We start from the raw sequence: 17,116 nt of genomic DNA, 5'->3' as shown, positions 1-17,116 counted from the left end.
TCCTTCTGTTTCAGTGTGCACAACATTAACAGCAACGGTTCCATCAAACTTCTCTGCAGCACACTCGAATTTACTTCTGCATCTGTCTGTGATTCTCCATCAAAGATAACTTGCTGCATCTTCCCACCAAAAACTCCTCAATCCAGTCACAAAACCCCATCTGATTGTACTTTCAATGAAAACCATAGGTGTGGTGATGAGTCAAATGCTTTTTGGAAATCAAGAAATACTGCATCTACCTGACTGTCTTGATCCAGAACTTTCAGCATGTCCAGAGATGATGAGAGCATAGTGTGGAGATGGGGGACAAAATTCTTGGTGCCAAAGCCTTATGGGTGGCCCAAGTCTCTCAAGGGTACAGATCCCCCAGGGTGCTCAGTTCACAAATATCAGACTGCTAGTGTAAAATAAATTTTATTTCATATAGTGAATGAAAGAACATTAGCTCAACACCAGCATAATTTGTCTAGTTCTTGGTTTCCACTTCCATTCACCAATGTTATGATTCTTGCAGGCCAATTGCACACAAAAACCTAAATCAAGATGGTTGGATGCAGTTTTGAACTGTCATCCTCACGAATGTGAGTACAGTGTGCTAACCACTGTGTTACCTTGCTTCCCACTCAGTAATAATTTCTGTAGTCATTGTGCACTAAAACCACCTTGAGATGGAGTCAAAAATATGCTTTCTTTAGATGTTGTTTGAAATCCTACCAAAATGTTTCCCCAACAAATGAACACAACAACAGCTGTGAAATGTCGTTATACTTTGTTAGGACTGCCAACATTCAGAGATCATCTACATCTGATTACATCACCTTTCACATGTGGTTTTACAGAGAATATGTTGCATTCAAGAATAAACACAAAATAAAATATATCCATTTGCATATACTCTAATAAGACAGAAAATTATGACCACTGACCTATTGATATAAACCCATCCAGGTGGCAGTAGCATCACCTGGCAAAGAATAACTATTAGTCAGACACATGCTTGGTGCCTGTAGTATCAGTGAGAATGGGGAAGGCACTCAATCTATCTGAGTTTGACCAAGGGCAGACGTGTGGCCCAGAGGCTTGGCTTGAGCATTTTGGAAAGTGCATGACTTATAGGATGTATGAGTAATGCTGTGGTAAGTGGCTTCAACATGTGGCAAAGCCAAGGTGAAACTATGTCCAGCTGTTGTGGGGTTGAGTGGCCACCCCGCATTACTAGCATTGGCAACATGGCATCTGGTATAGTAGGACTAATGAATCGCTCCATGAAAATTAATTGCGTAGTGTCTATCAAGTGTGTATTATGCAGTGAAATAGTACGTAAAGGAATAAAAATTTGTTCTACATTGCAAAAATGGTACCACACAGAATGTTTTGGTGTTACTAACTTTAATAATCCAAGTTATGAGTGCAGGGTAACAACGTGTAATGGCCGACAGACTGCAGCCAAAATGTTTGCCGATGGACAAGACGAAAGTGTATTATGTTCTCTACAGCGTGATGTGGAAATGTGCGAACAGTACACAAATCTACTTAAGAAAATGATGAGAAGCCTTCTTAGCAACTCGGATAGTATTAACGATGATAACAGTGAATATGTTACACCTAATCCAGTGCATCGTAAACAGTGTGAAAACATGCTTCACACAGCAAGAAACGTATGTATCAGTGCACTTGAAGCAGTTGTGAATACAGGTAAAACCACATACGGGGAAGAATATGTTATGTCTAGTGCAGTGCGTCGTAAACATTGTAAACATATGTTTCATACAGCTGTAAACACAGCGATAAATACGCAGAGTGAAATAACAACAGGTAGGCCTACCGGTACTGTAAACCACACAAAGCAACATGCGCAAATTAATACAGTGTTACATGCACAAATTTCTGAATCAAATGTGTGTATATATTCTGACAGCCACGGACGTGGTCTTGCTGAAATCTTATGTGATAATTATCGTGTAAATGCAATCGCCATTGTAAAACCGAGGGCACCCATGTCTGAAATCACAATGAACATAAAAGTCAGAAATCGCCCCAGCTCAACTCAGTGTACAATTATAATAGGTGGAGCTAATGATGTCTACAGGAATGAACTTTACAAATCCACTAACAATTTGAAAGAAATTTTGAGCTTTGCTAGAACACCTGTAATTGTCGTTGGTATTCCCCATAGACACGATCTTATGATTACTTCTATTGTACATAAAGAAATCATTAAGGCTAACAGACAGTTCAAGAAGATATGCAAAGTATTCCAGAACTCACATTTCATTAGTGTAGATTCACTGGAGAGAGAACATTATACCCAACATGGCCTGCATTTAAACAACAGGGGAAAGATTGTATTAGGATAAAAAATCCGAGACTTCCTTTGTTCACTAGGCAGATGCAAGAAAAGTGAGCACATTATTCTTCCACCTCCAGTAACCCAGTCTACAGCATCGTGTGTAGGACAACAATCACCATCTTCAACAGAAGCAGATCAGCCTACACTGCTGGCAGTTTCAACAGTACCTACTAAGGAAAGTGAGCCCACTATTCTTCTGCCTCCAGTAGCCCAGTCTACAGCATCTTCTCCAGTACTACCGTCTTCAGTAGAAGCAGATCAACTTACATCACTAACAGGTTCAACAACAGTACCAACTACCCGAGCAGAAGCAATGAAAACCACCCGCCCCTTAAGCAAAAGAAGAGTGTCACCACCAGGCCATCTCAAAGATTTTTTATTGGAGGCAGGCACCAATCAGCCAATGCGGTGAGCACTGCAACAGATGCCAAGCATAAAAAATTAGTAGTTTTATATCAAAATGTACAGGGTATAATTAGTAAGATTCCAGAATTAGAAGTACTATTGCTTGATGAACTAAAGGATGTTTCAGTTTTATGTGTATGTGAACATTGGTTAAAAGAAAATCAAGCTTTTGCTGCCAGAATAACAGGATATGAAATGGTTAGTAGCTTCAGTAGAGAAACTTTTAAAGGGGGAGGAACATGCATTTATGTCAGACAAGGAATTGAATATAAAGAAATCAAGTTTAGTAAGATAAAAAACATTGAAAAAGTATTTGAATATTGCGTTTGCAAACTAACAGACCTTAAAATAATTATTGTGTGTGTATACCGTTCCCCATCAGGTAATTTTATGGAATTTTTGGACAGTGTTGAAAGTCTTTTTAGTGAGTTTAAGACATTCTACAGAAAGCATTATTGCACTTGAAGATTTCAATGTCAACTTTAAAATCAACTGTTTAAATGTTACAAAATTGACCAATGTCTTTTGTTCGCATAATTTAGCACCAACTATCTTTGAATACACTAGACATGGAAAGAACTCTGAAACAATAACAGACCAAATATTTCTTGACTTACATAAACTAGACAATGTTGTAGAAGTGATTGACACTGGATTCTCTAATCATAAAGCACTAAAACTTATTGTAAATAGTGTACTCTGTAAAAACTCTAGGCCAAGTGAGAAACACATCCACAGGAGATGAATTAATGAGGGCAACATTAGGATTTTTAATTCCTTGTTAAAAAATACAAGTTGGGATCTAGATAAACATGATAGTATAGACATGAAGTTTGAGTCATTTCTAGCTGATTACAAACATAACTTTGAAATTGCTTTTCCCCTTAAGAAAATGAAAGTAAAAGGCAAAATTAACACATGGATCACACAGGGCATAAGAAAATCTGGAGAGCAACTCAGAATGTTAAGTAAATCAGCAAGGCAAAATCCTGCTTTGAAACAACGTGTTAAGTGTTATAGGAAATTATACAAGAAAGTAATCACTGCAGCAAAAAGTTAAATAATGATTCATATATCAGTAGAAATAATGGCAACAATAAAATGAAATCAGTTTGGAAAGTGATCAATAGTAACTTAGGAAGAAACAAAGTAAGAAACAACATTGTTATTAAAACTGAGGACAAAACTATAAATGATCCATTACAAATTGCCAATATATTCAACTGTCATTTTACAAGTGTAGTTCAAAACCTCATAAAAACCCAAAGTAGTACAGACATCAGTCATAACATCACATTGAATTCCGAAACTATGTTTTTGTATCCTATAACAGTACATGAGGTAGAGAATGCCATCAGCAAACTAAAAAATAAATTATCCTGTGGCACCAATGGCATTCCAGACAAAATCAATAAACACAGCAGATATATTTCTCCTCTTCTTGTAGATATAATTAATGAATCTTTCAGTACTGGCACTTTCCCTAGAAAACTGAAACAATCAATTATAAAACCATTATACAAAAATGGGGATCATTATGATGTAAAAAACTACAGGCCTTTTTCAATGTTATCTTGTTTTTCAAAAATTATAGAAAGAGTAGTGTATGGAAGACTCTCTACTTTCCTAAAAAAAAGTGGAATATTGGTCGATGAACAAAATGGCTTTCGAAAGAATAGATCAACTGAAACAGCTATATACAACTTTCTAAAACTTGTCCTAAATTCCATTGATAATAATGAAGTAAATTGTGGGGTCTTTTTAGATTTATCAAAGGCCTTTGACGTTATTGATCATAAACTACTGCTCGAAAAACTTAGTTGCTATGGACTCCGTGGTACTGCTCATGCATGGTTTAAGTCATATTTATCTGGCAGATGCCAGAAAGTAGAAATAGTTCATGATGGAAAGTCATACTTTTCTGGTTATAAGGAAGTTAATTATGGGGTGCCCCAAGGTTCGGTGTTGGGACCCCTGTTGTTCTTGATCTTTATAAATGACTTGCCAAACTATTTAACACAAGCTGATTGTGTACTTTTTGCTGATGATACAAGTCTCTTTATTAAAGCTCAGAATGAGACTGACCTTAACAGCAAAATTGAAACAACAACAGTTGAAGCAAGTAAATGGTTCAGGGACAACAGTTCATTTGTGAATGAGAAAAAAGCATTATGGATGAATTACAGACATGTTTCAAATAATATGAAGCCCAATATAACTGTGAAGCTAGCCCAACAGAATATACTACAAATGCCAAATACAAAATTCTTAGGAATTTGGTTAGATGAGCATCTAAAATGGGACAAGCATATAGATGTGCTCAATAAAAAGTTAAGTAAATGTTGCTATGTATTTAGAATGCTCAAAAATTGCTGCAGTGGTCAAACAGTATTGTGTACATATTATGCATAGTCTTTTGCGATATGGTGTCATATTTTGGGGCAATTCAAGTCAGGCAAAACACTCCTTTATTATTCAAAAACGAGCGATAAGAATCATAAAAGGAGCTGCACCTAGAGATCCATGTAGGGAAATTTTCAAGGAATATAAAATCATGACTCTTCCATCCATTTACATCTATGAAAGTATATGTTTTCTGAAGTCTCACCCCCAGTTTTCTTCTTTAAACAGTGAGTTCCATAACTATACAACAAGACAGAGTAATGAATTTCACAGAGAAGTGCATAAGAAAGCCCAGTACAACAAGAGTGCAATATACCACCCAAAAATTCTCTGTAGTGCTCTTCCCTTAAAAATAAAAAGAATTCAGCAGCTTTAAAAGTGAACTCAAAAGAATGTTAATCAGTAATAGTTTTTACAGTGTTAGTGAATATATGAATTCTTCAGAAAGATAGCATGCCTTCACCTATCTTATAAGTTACTCATATACAAACTTGTGTCGTGGGGTAGACTCTTTTATGTACACACAAAAATTAATTAATCTGTCAATATAGAGTGTTATAATCATTGTTTCTTGTTGCTGTCCATTATACACAGAATATATGTAACTTATTTGTGTCCTATATTGTTACAAATTTATATCATGTAAGCTATAATTGTTTTGCCCATATATTTAATTCAGGTTGTTCACTGATAGGTTTTACATAATATGTTGTTATTCATATTTTTTCTGTATGTAACATATGACAAATCCCATATCATTGTACATGATAAAATGGGTGCTCAATAAACAATAACAATAACAACAATTGGATGTTATAAGCTGGGCAGACTGGTAAAACAGGAGAAGTGGCAAGTAGTAGTGGAACTAATATCTGCATTTATGCTGGGCAGAGCATAAGTGTGTCTGAACACACAGTGCACCAAACACTCCTAACAATGGGTCTCTGTAGCCATTGACCTGGCATGTGCCAGTGTTAACACCACAACATTGGCAACTATGACTGAATTGGGCATGTGATTACTAGCACTGGATGTCTGAACAGTGACAGAGTATTGTATGATCTGATGAATTCCGATACCACCTCCATCGTACCAGTGGGAGGATATGTATCCATCGTCTTCCAGGAGAACAGCTACTTGACAGCTATAGAGCAAGACGGAGACAAACTGTCAGTGGCTCCATTATGCTCTGGATAACATTCACATGTGCATCCATGGGTCCAGTGGAGATCATCCAAGGCACCACGATGGCCAAGGAGCATCGTACATTGGTTGCAAACCATGGATAGCCCTTCATGATGATCATGTTTGCCAACAGCAGTGGCATTTTTCAGCGAGAAAATGCACCATGTTAAAAGACCAGGAGTGTGGTGGAGTGGTTCAGGGAACACCTGATGTGCTGGCCCCCAACTTGCCAGATCTGAACCCAATTGAACACACCTGGTATGTGACCGAACATAGCATCAGAGCTCGTCTCTCACCTCTCCACAATTTACTGAAATTAGGTGATTTGTGTGTGCAGATTTGGTGCCAGCTCCCTCCAGCGGCCTACCATGACCTCATTACTCCAATGCCATGAATCATTATAGCAGTTATCCGTGCCAAAGGTGGACATACATGCTATCAGGTAGGTGATCATAATGTTCTGTTGGTCAGTGTAGTTGTCCTGGAAGAACCATGAAAGCGAAAGACTGAAGTGATATAAAAGTGATACATTGGACATACCAATACTCAGAAATAAAGAATAATGTTCTTCTTCTATTCGTCTGTAGAATAGCCAACTTAAATGGAAACTCTCATGTTACTTGATGTGATACTATTTTGTAGTAAATGAGGACTGGTCTTCAGAGGTTCATCTCAGAAAATTGTAAATCCAAACAATGGAATTTTCGTGGGAATATTAGAGCTCCAAAGTCACTATGATCCAGTTCTTGCAAAATATGTTAGCATGGCCAGAGATGGGCAAGAAGCCAGAAATAATTTACAGGTGCATTTTATTGTGTTGTACTGTATTCTATGAAACTAGGGACCTAGAAACGAAGGAGAGGCTTCATCCCCACTGTAGCCCTCAGTGGTTTACAACCACACAACAGGCTACAGCAGTCCACTCAACCCTACTGTGCGGTTCGGCCCCCAGTGGACCCCCCCTGAGAATGTCTCACACCAGATGAGTGTAACCCCAATTTTTGTGTGGTAGAGTAATTACGGTGTACGCATACATGGAGAAAGTGTTTGCACAGCAATCACCGACATAGTGTAACTGAGACAGAAGAAGGGGAACCAGCCTGCATTCACCGAGGCAGATGGAAAACTGCCTGAAAAACCATCCACAGAGTGGCCGGCACACCGGACGTCGACACTAATCTGCCGGGCGGATTAATGCCAGGGACAGTCACACCTTCCCACCCGGATAGCCAGTTAGACCACATGGCTAACCGGGCTGGTTACAGGTGCATTATTGGTCAAGTGATGCTCAGAATAAATTTCTTTCTTGTTGTGCCATAAAGTCAGGAGTGACAGCCTGGAACGATACTATAGTGTCTGTTGAGATTAGCCTACAGATTCCGAATGCAAAACAATTTGGATGAAAGTAAGTATGAAACATAGATCAAACATGGTCATCAGAAGCTTTTATAGAACTCCTGCCTCAGCAGCAGTAGTGGAAGAACATTAAGGGAAACAAATAGAACATTTCGTGTAAATTTGTTTGTCATGTTGTAATACTAGGTGCAGATTTCAATTTACCAGCTATAGATTCGTGCAAAATAGTTCTATGTGCCTTATCCAAAAATTTTCTTGAGCAGTTAATCAGAGAACCCATGAAGGTAATATCTTAGGCCTACTGGTGACAAACAGATCCGGAATTTTTGACGCAGTTAGAATAGAACAAACAGTAAATACAAACACAAAAAAAAGCAGGAATATCTTTCTACTTAACAAGAGTGACATGAAGCAGGTCTCCGATTGTCTTAGCGGTCAGCATGAAAATTTCATTACCAGCACCAACAATGTTGAGTATCAATGGACAAAGTTCAAGAGCACTGTACAATAGGCCTATGTCTTAGATAGATATGTGCCTTGCTTCAGGTGCACTGTGGCTCAACATCCATGTTAGAAAGCTGCTACGCAAGCAAAGAGAGCTTCACCACAAATTTAAACATAGCTGAAGCCTCACAGACAAACAAGAATTAAAACCAAATTAGTGTAAGGAGAGCCATGTGTGAAGCGTTCAACAAAGTTGAAGGAAAGTTTCTGTCTACCAAATTGACAGGAAATCCGAAGAAGTTTCAGTCTAGTGATAAATATGTAAACGGATCGAAACTACCTGTCCAGACACTTTGTGACCATAATGGCACTGAAATGGAGGACGACAAAGAAAAGGCCAAAATACTAAACGTCTTTTACCAAAACCCTCACAGATGAAGCTCGCACTGTAGTTCCTCCTTTAAATCATTGTATGAATGACAAAATGGCTGATATCGAAATAAGTGACCTTGGGATAGAAATGCAACTGAAATCACTCAAAACAGGAAAGGCCACTGGACCTGACAGGATACCAGTGCGTTTCAACATTGAGTATATAAAAGAAGTTGCACCTCTTTTGCCAAAAGCACAGCTCGTTGCTGTTTTCAAGAAGGGTAGTCGAACAGATGCACAAAACTACAGGCTCACTCTGGCAACAATCAGTTGTAGAATTTAGCATCATGTTTTATGTTAGCATATTATGACATTTCCGCAGACCGAAAATCTCATCTGTAAGAATCAATAAGGGTTCCGAAAAAAACTATCGTGTGAACCGACTTTGCTTTTTTTCGTGTACAAGCCCCATAAAGTGGTTAATACCGGCGCCCAAGTGGATGGCTTGTTCCTTTACTTCTGTAAGGCATTTGATACGGCTCTGCACTACCACCTTAAGATCAAAATAAGAGCATACGGAATATTGTACCAGCTGTGTGATTGGATTAAATAGCTTCTAGCAAACAGAATGCAGCAAGTCATTCTCAATGGAAAGAAGTCTTCTGACGTGAAAGTAACTACGAACATTCCGCAAGAAGAGTTAAAGGACCATTACTTTTCACAACATACGAGGGTAATTCAACAATTAAAGAGACAAATTGTTCTGGAGAAAAAGGCGTTTATTCTTACAGTACTTCCCAACATAAACTACTTCTCAACATAAACCTCTTGAGCATTTATGCACTTGTTCCAACAGGCTACGAGCTTTTTTATTCTGGCAATAAAGAACTCTTTGTCTTGATGTTTGAATCAGTTTACCACAATTTTTTCACGTCCTTGTTGTCCTGGAATCTCTTCCCACGTAATGCGTCCTTCAATGCACCAAACAAATGGAAATCACTAGGTGCTACATCAGGACTGTAAGGGGGATGAGGCGGTACTTCTGAGCCAATTTTGTCGATGGTTTCATGGTTTAGTTGAGCAATATGAGGATGTGCATTGCCTTGCTGGAGAATCACACCTCTCCTCTGAGATCCACAATGTCTCTCTCTCTCATGGCTAGCTCCACCTTGTTTACAAGCAAATCTGAGTAGTATTGGCTATTCATTATATGCTGCTCTTCGGGATAATCACAAAAAAAAACTGGACCTTCAGTATGCCAAAACACTGTCAACACGACTTTTCCTGCTGGTGCTTGGGTTTTGAATTTTTTCTTGGCAGATGAGTTGGTGTGCTCCCACTCCATGCTTTGTCTTTTTGATTCTGGCTCATAGTAGTGAACCCAAGTTTCATCACAAGTTAAAATTTTGTTGAGGAAGTGCTCACCTTCTCTTTCATAACATTGCTTTAACTCTGTGCACACTCTCAACCTTGTTTCCTTGTGTAGCCGTGTCAATTCCTTTGGGACCCACCTTGCACATGTTTTGCGGTACTTCAGCTTGTTACAGATAATACTACGAACCGTACCAGTACTAACTTGAACTTTATCAACTATCATTTCCAGGGGCAGTGGCAAGGGGAGGGGGGGGGGGGTGCCATGGGGCTATAGCCCCTCCCCTCATGGAATATCATATTACACTGGATAAAATGACTTCAGAAATCAGCGACTATATTACTCCAACAGATTCAATCATTTTTTTTTATAATTTTGTAGCAACAAAGGTTGCAATGTATTTCAAACACATTTTAACAAAAGAATAAGAGCGGCAAATAGTTTACTATCTAAACCAATAAAAATCATTTAACTTAAAATGGGCGTCTTATTATTTATTAATATACATTTTTTACCCGGAACTCCAAAACAGTTACCAAGAACTACTTTCAGCAAAACTAAATTTTACCAGTTTGTCGGTGGAGGACCCCCAACTCTCCTTTTGTTAACCGTTATTCCATTTCCCCAACCCCCCCATTAGTCCCACCCTTCACCGACTTCTAGAATCGCCCCTGATCATTTCCACAGTCACACGGCAGTCGGCACGAAAATGCCATCAATTCGACTTTTAAGTGAGGGAGTTGCAACTGCAACTGGTCGGCCCGAATGGTGTTCATCAGTCACTGAGTCACGACCATTTTTGAACTGCTCTACCCACTTGTAACAATTTGCACGATTCATACAACCTTCACCACAAACTTTAGACATTCTGCAATAAATAATCACTGGTTTCTCGCCTTCAACAAGTAAAAAATGAATAGCAGAACGTAGTTCAACTAATTTGGACATTTCAAGCAGACTCGCCATCTTGTAATGTGTTTTTGATGTTATAAACAAAACAATGTTTCTACATCAGCTGATCAGGGATCATCCCAGTGATGCAGACTGAAAGCCATAAAAACCAGACTTGCCCTACTAACAGTTAGTTCCCCAGGCCAATTATCTCTTTAATACAGCACAGCACGGATATCAGAAAGGGAAATCAATGGAAACAGCAATTGAATCATTAACAGAATCAATCGTACAGGCCTTGGACAACAAGATGATAGTGTCTGGAGTTTTTCTTGATCCATCCAAGGCATTTGACACAGTTGATCATATGGTCATAGTAAAGAAACTAGAGAATACCGTTATTTGTGGACATGCAGCAAACTGGATAACATCATATCTAAGTAACAGGAGGCAACATGTAGCCATTAATAACTTATACAATCCGAAGTATGGTGTACCTCAAGGATCTGTAATGGAACTTATTCTCTTCAATTTATTTGTGGTTAACATACAAACATGTGAAAATGAAATCAAAATACTTTATGCAGATGATATGACTGTGCTAAATGTTTCCAACAATTTGGAGGCAACTGAGCAAAATAATACATTCAGATCAGTCACTAGTACAGCACAATGGCTCTCTGAAAATGAGTTATTTATTAATCTGAAAAAAAAACTATGTACATGGTCTTCAAAAATAAACAAAAAGAAGAATATATGGATGTTTTCTTAGATGAAAAAGGACTTAAGAAGTAGCTTCAGTTAAGTTTTTTGGTAATACAATAGACAGTGAGCTAAATTGGAAACAGCAGATAAATACTGTTTCCAGTAAACTAAGCTCAGCATACTCACCGAGACCTCTTGTGCACTGTCTATCATGGACTCTTTGAACCATACATGCGATATGCAATCACACTATGGGGGAACTCAACTATCACAGGAATGAAGAGAATATTCACATTACAGAAGCAAGCCATTCGAATTAAATTGAAAAAGAAGCAAAAAGAATCATGTAAAAGTTGTTTCAAAGAACTAAACATTCTAATGTTTCCATCATTATATACATTCAAGACCATTGTGAGTGCATTACGTGATTACACAAACTGGAGACTAACGAGACTGTTCATACACACAACACAAGGAACAGAAAAACAACTGCGGTGCATTCCACATAGACTTAAGATTTTTGGAAAAGGACCCAAATGCTCGGGCATCAAATTAATACAAGCAATGCCTCGGAATTACAAGACCTCAAAACTGAGAAAACGATCCCCACAACTCTAAAAAATTTTCTGATACAAGGAGAATTTTATAGTGTAGCTGACTACATTAGCAAACAGTGATCAAAAGTTCATCCTGTGAGTGATAAATCTCATGCATCATAAAAAGAACTAGCAACAGAAACCAGTGTTAAAGAAATTAACTATAATTAGGAACACTGATGTATAATATAAGCTATTATAACTCACAAAATTATTATTTTTTGTATGTATCATGTATCATACGTCATTTTGTACTGTGTAATGTTATGAATATACTGCATCATAAGTCACTGTGTATGATGTAATATTATATATATACTGTGAGAGCTTCTATGTATATTTAATGTGTAAGCTACTTCATATACTTTTATATTTCATATTATCTAGACTGTATGCCTAATGACCTGTCCTATGTTGCAAGTACATATCTGTACAAAAGATAATTTACAGGACCAATAAAAATCACAATCACGACTCTCTTATATAAATGACAAGGTAGACAACACTGGACAGTCCATGTGGCTTTTCGCAGTGATGCTGTTGTATAAAGACAAGTCGAAGCACCAGAAAATTATAGAAAACTGCAGCAAGAGCTGTAGAGGATCGACACTTGATGCAGGGAGTCTCAACATAAACAAATGTACCTACATAGACAGAAAGACTCATTATCGTACGATTCCACCTGAATGAAAACAAAACACAGCAGATGGTCTGTAGTCTTAGAGACAAGCTTCTGTCAGATGATCCAAGTTATGTCAAATTTTTGGGGGTATACATTGATGATAAATTATCTTGGGGTCAACATGTACAATATATTAGTGGTAAATTGTCAAGAGTTATTTACCTGTTAAGGCGACTTATGGATTGTGTTCCTGAAAAATATGTTAGAACATCCTACTTTTCCTTCTTTCAAAGTATAATAACATATGGAATTATTTTGTGGGGGAACTCTAGCTGTGTACATGACATATTAATACTGCAAAAAAAAGCTATTAGGATAATTACTGGTTCTGCATATAAGGCACACTGCAAACCATTGTTCTGTGAACAGAAAATCATGACTGTTATAAACTTGTACATATACTATGTTCTAATTTATACGAAGAAGAAATTACCAGAAACAAAAACCAGAGAAAATGTACACAGCCACAATACAAGAAGGAATAGGTGCCTCTATATTCCCTACCACAGATTGTCAAAGTCACTCAACAGCTACGAAATCATGGGGTACAAATTATTTAATAATCTTCCTCAATCTGTTCAAGAATTACCTGAACAATTATTCAAACATACAATTCATGACTGGCTAGTCCTCCACCCATTCTATGACATAAGAGAATTTATCAACTGTAATATAATACTATAATGTTAACAAGAAACCTGTTGTTTCTTTCAAACTATTAATTGTATTTTAGTATGTATATGACGTTGTCTATTGCTGTAATGGCCGAATGACAATAAAATTATTATTATTATTATTATTATTATTATTATTACATGATTTCAGAATGATCACTAGAAGCAGTTACTTCCATAAAATATCTAGGAGTGTGCGTATGCAGTTATTTAATTTGGAACGACCATATAGAACTAATCGCAGGAAAGGTAGAAGTCAAAAAATTCATAGGATGAAATCTCTGCAAATGTGGTCCATCAACAAAAGGGGTAGCTTAGAAACTGTCATGCAACCAATACTTCAAAACTGATCTTCTGTATGGGATACATACCGTTTAGGACTGATGGAAAGAATAACTAACTCCAGTGACACACGCTGCAAGAGAGGGGTCTGCATCATGCTGTAGCTTAGTTTTAAGGTTTCGAGAGAGTACCAGTATATTCCTAGAAGAGTCAACAAACATATTGCTTACTCCTACACATACCTACTAGCGAAAAGATTATGAAGATAAAATTAGATATATTCGAGGTCACACGGAGGCTTACCAGCAATCGTTCTTTCTGGAACCTATTCGCAACTAGAACAGGAAAGGAGGGGGGAGTGACAAGAGTACACAAAGTATCCTCTGCCACAGTGCAAGGTGGCTTGTGGAATATAGATGTAGATATAGGAATAGAGAAATAATGGTAAGTATTATTCAGTTGTTTTTTATGCGACTCCTGATTCAGATCATGTTGAACAGGCGACACTCATCCTGAGCTGTATTTACTTCTATGCAGAAATCAGTAAATATGACTTAAATGAATGTAAACAGAAAACAGGAGATGTTATTCATATTTAATTCAATAAATAGTTGTGATACAGTTCCTATCAGCGAATGGCTTGGAAAAGGTTATGATAACACAAGTAATATGAGAGAGCCTTGTAAAGGAGCTCAGGCACATTTTCTTCAGTGGAATCATCTTGCAAAATTTTCTCTATGCGCTTGTCATAGCCTTATATGGAGTACATCCAGCTGAGAGTTGTCATTAAGCAGATACTTTTTTCTGGATTAATCCAACTTCTTTACACCCTGTTAAGTTGCAGTCCACAAAGATGGGAAATTCTGAGACAGTGTGTTGGAAGTTCTTTATATTCCACATCTGATATTTGTTGGAGAGCTCGAGTTGATGCTCTAACACCAATTGCAGCTCACTTGGATAAGATGGAAATTGCTTTTAAAACCCTCAGAAATTAAATTGTCACCTGGTACATGTTCTGCAGTGTGCAGTATTTTGCATTATGTGAGATGTTCCAAGTGTTTAGAAGTGGTATCATATTGGCTGAAGTTGCTGGTACCAATTGACTGCATAAAAAAACCACCACAAGCTCGAAATACTATCATTGATGGTGAGTCAATACACTTTATGAGCTTATTAAATGACTTAAAACATCTTCGCGAAAAGTGGGACACCAAATCTAATGTTGTTGCCAGTGCCATTAAAACCGATCCTGAATTTCTAAGAGGAGAAATTAATTTGATGATGAAACTAGGAACCAAGTGACAGACGTGAATTAGAAAGAGTTATTCAAGATAGAAGTTTTTTATGTCATTATTGACAATCTACTGTCTAACTTGAAAACCCAACATGAAACTGCAGATTCTAGATTAATCATTTGGGTTTTTATGGAAATACCCAACGATGACATGATCAGGTCGCTGAAGCATGCAACTTATGTACTAATGTATACTATAACGATCTCACAACATATTTAAAAGGAGACATTAATTATCTGAAAATAATTCACGCTTCAAACTTTGAATACATTACTTGGAAACCATTAGGCTTCTTGAATAAGATGAACAAACTTAAAATTTCAAGCTTATTTCCAAATGTATGTGCAGCCATGTATGTATTTTACAATCTTCCAGTGATTGTAGCTGAAGCAGAAAGATCATTCATCACTACGGTTCATGTTACAAATTGTCTCAACTCAGATACACATCATCATCATCTCACAGATTTGGGTAACTTGGCAACTGAATGTCATTTGGACTTTGATGCTGTGTTAAAAATATTCGTTGAACGCAATGCTCGCAAAGCACCATTAACAATGATACCCATTGTATGACTCATTGCGATTTGGGTGCGAGTGCACTGATGACTGTTTACTAAAATCTGTGGCCACGCAAGAGAACGAGTGGGGACAGAATGCATATTGCAGCATTACTGGCACCAGACATTTCTTCAGTGTACAATCAGTGTGATACTTAGCCTTTTGATTTAACGTGATGTTGAAGTAAATTAAACAAAAAAAATTGGTTAGAAGGAGGCCAGTTGAGGGCCTGCAACCAAACTGTCTGTGTGCTACATAGGCTGTATCTATATTTGGAGTTATGGTCTGGGGTGCGATTTCGTATGGCAGCAGGAACACTCTCGTGGTTAACCTGCACACCATGACTGCAAATTTGTAAATCAGTATGTTGTGCTGCCATTCATGAATAGCATTCCCGGAGGCGTTTTCCGACAGGATAACGATCGCCCACATGCAGGTGTTGTAACCCAACATGCTCTACACTGTATCGACATGTTGCCCTGGTCTGCTCAATCATCACATCTGTCGACAGCCGAGCACATATTGGACGTCATCGGATGACAACTCCAGCATCATCCATAAACAACTTTAAGTGTTCCTGTATTGGCTGACAGAGTGCAACAGGCATAGAACTCCATCCCACAAACTGACATCTAGCACCTGTACAAAACAACACATGCAAGTTTGCATGGTTGCATTGAAACGTTTGCATGATTCCGTTGAAAACTTTGGCAGTTACACCAGTTATTAATGTACCAGTGTTTCACATTTGCCACGACTATCCCACATTTACATTAACCTGTGACCTTGCAATGTTAATCACATACATATGTTATCTAGACAAACGTTTTCGCGAAACTGCGTTATTCTACATTAGTTGTTTTTGGGTGTAGGAACATTTTTCTGTCAGCGTATATGGAATACAATGAAGGAATAGTTAATGATTTGCCAAACGCAACAATAGGCTACACATTGATTGAAATGGTGCTTGACATCCAAGAAGACAATGAATGGGGTTAACCTATTCCAAAATTAGTATGAGATAAAGAATCCCATGCAGATAAGGTCAGACAGGCATTGATAAACTTATCAGTGAGAGTTAAAGAAAATTATATTTCGATAGAGAAGTTAATCAGATCCGTGACTATGGACTCAGTGATTTGGGTTTGGTCTACAACCATCCCAAATCTTCCCTAATAGCTACTAAAATGAAGAAAGGCGAATTTCTATTGATTAGACCACCTAGGATCATATTTACTTTCCCAGAGTAGGGAGCATAAAAGGTTTGTATCAGTATGAGGATATGAAATTTTATTATAAGTGAACAAACATGCTTGACATGAATCTTGCCTTACATTGTGAATAAATACTTTCCAGTGGAAAGAACTCATATAATTTATTGCCTAGCATTGCTTTACCATTCACTTTTGCGATGGTAAGTAAGTTGTTTTCCACGTGTTAACATAAGAAAGATTGATGACAACAATTATGGTATCGATATGTTGCTTCGTCCAATACAATTTTTTCATTGGTAATATGTATTGTAGGATGAGGATACAGGGGCC

Source organism: Schistocerca cancellata, chromosome 1 (genome assembly GCF_023864275.1).
Source record: "Schistocerca cancellata isolate TAMUIC-IGC-003103 chromosome 1, iqSchCanc2.1, whole genome shotgun sequence".
In the NCBI taxonomy this organism is placed as follows: Eukaryota; Metazoa; Arthropoda; class Insecta; order Orthoptera; family Acrididae; genus Schistocerca; species Schistocerca cancellata.
The sequence above is the reverse complement of the archived record's forward strand: the minus strand, read 5'-3'. Positions refer to the sequence as shown.